This window comes from Lactuca saligna, chromosome 4, assembly GCF_052625555.1.
Source record: "Lactuca saligna cultivar CGN05327 chromosome 4, ASM5262555v1, whole genome shotgun sequence".
NCBI classification, from domain to species: Eukaryota; Viridiplantae; Streptophyta; class Magnoliopsida; order Asterales; family Asteraceae; genus Lactuca; species Lactuca saligna.
In genome coordinates, this window is record NC_136420.1 from 44,429,219 (window position 1) to 44,434,060 (window position 4,842).

Here is a 4,842-nt window from a genome sequence, read left to right on the forward strand (position 1 = left end):
GCAACCAATGATCAAGATCATTTTGAACTTGATGCCACTGTATACGATGACCCGCAGCTGAATGTTACACCACAACAACATCATGCAATCGAAGTTCCTGCTACCATTGCAACTGAACATCAAGAAGATGATCAAACACTTACATCGGCAAGCATAGATGACCATGACGCTACAAACGATCACCACGATAGTAATGAGCAACAACATCCATTCCTTCAACGAGGTACCAGACCAAAGACACTACCAAAAAGATATGAGGGATTTCAAGTTGATCTACCTCCTTCGATCAACAATACGCTTCTTACATCTGATCAAGCTTCATCAACGGAACACTCTTTAACTAACTATGTTTCTTATGATAGGTTTTCTGACAGCCACAAAGCATTCATGTCTTCCATTAGCTCTCACTTGGAACCAAGATGCTTCAAGCAAGCAGAAAAAGATGTCAAGTGGAGAGAGGCAATGAAGAAGGAGATCGAAGCTTTAGAAACTAATGGTACTTGGACTCTTGAACAACTACCTCCTGGTAAGAAGGCTGTTGGATCCAAGTGGGTATATAAGGTTAAGTATAAACCAAACGGTGATGTGGAACGCTACAAAGCCAGATTAGTGGCAAAAGGGTATACTCAAACAGAGGGCATTGATTTTCATCACACTTTTACCCCTGTTGCCAAGCTCGTCACCTTCAGAACATTACTAGCCATCGCAACCAAGAAGGATTGGATTGTAAACCAACTAGATGTGAACAATGCCTTTTTGCATGGCGAATTGCAAGAAGAAGTTTACACGAAGGTCCCTGAAGGTTTTGCAAAGGAAGGTGATAACCGGGTATGCAGGTTACGAAAGTCCCTTTATGGACTTCGCCAAGCGTCACGTAACTGGTACCAAAAATTCACCTTGGCCTTAGCCCAAATGCACTTTGTACAGTCTCATGCTGATGCCTCACTTTTCACATACAAGAAGGATGGTGTTTTTGTGGCAATCTTGATTTATGTGGATGACGTCATCATAGCCGGTAACAGTTGCACCAAAATACAAGCCACAAAATTTAAACTTCATCGACGTTTCAGTATCAAAGATCTGGGTCCTCTCAAATATTTTCTGGGCGTTGAGGTGGCCAAAACAGCCAAAGGTCTCGTGCTCAGTCAATGAAAATATACTATCGACATCCTAAAGGATTGTGGAATGGAAGGATCCAGACCCAGTTGCTTTCCAATGGAGCAAAACCTCCAACTTGATCAAAGTACGGACAGTCTACCAGTAGAAGCAGCTCAATATCGTCGTTTGGTTGGGCTCCTCCTCTATCTTCAAGCAACTCGTCTTGACATTGCATATGCTATTAATATGCTTAGTCAGTTTGTGGCCGATCCAAGACAAACTCATATGAATGCTGCCCTTCGGGTCCTTCGCTACCTCAAGACTACTCCTGGGCAAGTCATACTGTTGCCTAGAGAAGGGGGGCTAAAACTTGATTCATATGGTGATTCTGATTGGCTTGGTTGTGCCTACACAAGGCGATCAAGAACCGGGTATTTATTTGTCTTGGCTGGAGCACCAATCCCTTGGAAAACAAAGAAACAAACGGTGGTCTCGCACTCGTCAGCTGAAGTGGAGTATCGTGCAATGGCAATCACCGTTAGTGAGGTGTTGTGGGTTCGTTGGTTATTAGATGTCTTACAAGCACCTCAATTGAATGACACTCCACTCTTTCGTGACAATCAAGCGGCTAGACAAATAGCTAATAACCCTGTCTTTCATGAATGCACGAAACACGTTGAAATGGACTTATTATTTCGTCTGTGAACGTGTTGAAACTAATGTAATTTTACCGGTTTGAATAGACACTCAACTTCAAGTGGCTGATTTGTTCACTAAAGCATTGGGAGGAGAAAGACTACGCCTGTTGATGAGCAAGCTGGGCATTAGAAACTTAAACGCTCCATCTTGAGGGGGAGTAACAGAATTCAAATGTTATTTTGAATTCATATCTTTATCTTTAGTTATCTCTATCTTTAGTTTCTGTTGCTAGGATTGTTATCTTTACGCTTTATTAGCTTCACCAGATATTGTATTTAAAGTTTTTTGAGAAATCAATTAAGGTCAAGTTATCGTACTATCAGTTTTTTCAAATTTTTCAACAAAATGTATTATTTTCCCTATCTTTCCAGCCTCGTAACTCGGCTATATGAGCTCCGATTTGGGAAAACTTTATATCGTTGGAAAGCTTGTTAGGAGTACTACAAGTTCCGTATTATTTGTTTCGTCTGAATATCTCTAGAACAGGAGTTTGTGAGCGTGGCAAGTTAGAATATTACAACATTTAAAGTGTTTAAACAACCAACTTCAAACGACCACATTTCATTTATTACATATCAATTTAGTCTGATTCTTTTTTCTTGTGTTCTCTTCGTTTTATAGAATACAACTTTGATGTAACGACCCAATTTTTACGTCCGAAAATTTCATTTTAAAATATTACTTTAGAAAACATTAATAAATAAAAACATTGTTGATCACACCATAACACATCGCTACCATGTTTTAAAAGGTCAAACCATACATCCCATCAAAATATCAGAGTACAATCCCAGTGACTCTCGTAAATGCGGAAGACAGAGTGTGTGCATGACGTGCCGCTACCGCGCCGGCTCCTTCCCCTTCGGTGCAGAGGTACCTGAAAACAAAACTGTAAACGTAAGCACAAAGCTTAGTGAGTTCCCCCAACGTACCACATACCATACAAACACATAACATAAATACTGCCAGGCTATTCTGGGGTGCCTGACTACCCGGTACGGCCATTCTGGGGTGCCGACCTACCCATACGACCATTCTGGGGTGCCGTCCTACCCGTGTCAAGCCATTCTGGGGTGCTGACTACCCATGTCAAGCCATTCTGGGGTGCTGACTACCCATGTCAAGCCATTCTGGGGTGCTGACTACCCATCGGTCCTAACAACCGATCCTCGGGGACTGGTCCCCTCCCGCTACCTCTATCGCATAACATAACAGGCCAACATACAAGCATACCATCACATACAGTCAGATGTTTCTGGGGTGTCTGATTACCCTGCGGTCCTAACAACCGAACTCTACTACTATTGCATATAACGTATCATGAGAGCATATATCATAACAGGTAATAGCAAACCTAGATGATATCACAAAGACAATCATCTATCATACGTCCCCTACTGGTGGGCCGGCATTGTGGCCTTAGGCCCACCACTACTGGAAGGTAACTCACCTGAACTGTTGAGCCCTACTGATAAATCTCTGGCTGCTACTCGACAATCCCCTGATCCGCTGCTCCTCCAGCTCTCCGAGCTATCAATATACATATAACACTTAGTCTGACAGTCAGCTAAGTCAACTCTGGTCAAAGTCAACCTTCCAGGTCAACCCTACTCGCCGAGTCAGTCCATGACTCGCCGAGTCCAACCAGTTCCAAGTCCTGTCCTGTCCAACTCGCTAAGTCACCACCCGACTCACTGATTCGGGCCTCGACTCGAAGGGTTCAGGGTTTTCGCGATCTGACTCGCCGAGTCCAAGAACAGACTCGCCGAGTCCTAGACAATCTTCAACCAACTCGCCGAGTTGCTCATCCAACTCGCCGAGTCCATGCCTAACTTCATCCGACTCGACGAGTTGTTCATCCTACTCGTCGAGTTCCTCCTCATCTTCAAGCTATTCGCCGAGTCCACTCGAAGGACTCGCCGAGTCCATACGGTTCTACATACATGCAGAGGACCTTTGAGTCATGCATGGATTCCAAACTGTAGATCCACTCTTTTAAGGTCTATTCCTTACGTAAAGTTGCAAACTTTACGTGTAGAGAAGGAGATCTAGGCAAGATACGCCATTAACTAGGGTGTAAGGCCAAGGGCTTCAAAATCAACACAATGACTGATACTTTATGCTTCTCCAGGCCCTAAAACACTTGAATCTGAAGTAGCAACTCCAGATCCGGCTTCTAACCCAAAATAATAACATTATGGCAAAAGAGCCCCAACAACCACACATAGAGCTAGGTGCAAAAAGGGTCCAGGAACTAGTTTATTACCTCCAAGTGCTCAAAATGAACTCACAATCCCAGATCTATAGCTCCTTCTTGCTCCTCCAAGTTCCTTCTGCCTTTTCCAAGCTTTAAAGCACCTTCCAAGGCTCAACTAGGAGATATGACGGCTAGGGTTTGATATCCAGGGCTAAAGAGGCAGTAAGGAACCCTGGGAAGAAGATTAAGACATTTATATAGGCCCCAAGTCCCGAATTTAGGGTTTTCCACGCACAGACCAGACTCGCGGAGTCACCCTGGTCGACTTGCCGAGTCGGTCACTTACTCCCCGACCCGGATCCCGCTCGGACTCGCCGAGTCCCTCCTTAGACTCGCCGAGTCGACCCCTAAACTTAGGGTTTTCTTTCCTTTCTTGGTCTTCAAAACCTTGGGTGTTACATTTGATTTATAATTAGAGTAGAAGAGAAGATGCTAATTCATATGCATATACATATATTTATTCATATGCATATGTTTATTCTTATGCATATGCATATTCATATATGTATGAATATACATATGTCACATACTTATTCTTATGCATATGCATATACATAATAATCATATGTATTTAATTTCCTTATGCATATACTTATTTTTGTACATATGCATATTCATATACTTATTATTATGTATATACTTATTCTTATTCATAAATTATTCATATTCATATGCTTATTATTATTATGCATATGCATATACTTATTATTATGCATATGCATATACTTACTTATATATATATATATACACACACACACACACACACATATAGTTATTCATATGCATAT

The 4,842-nt window shown here is 42.2% G+C and overlaps 1 pseudogene; it reads left to right on the forward strand.

The window, feature by feature from the left end:
* The first annotated feature begins 1,215 nt into the window (after positions 1–1,215).
* Positions 1,216–1,803, forward strand: LOC145039552 (secreted RxLR effector protein 161 pseudogene; annotated as a pseudogene).
* Positions 1,804–4,842: the final 3,039 nt, after the last annotated feature.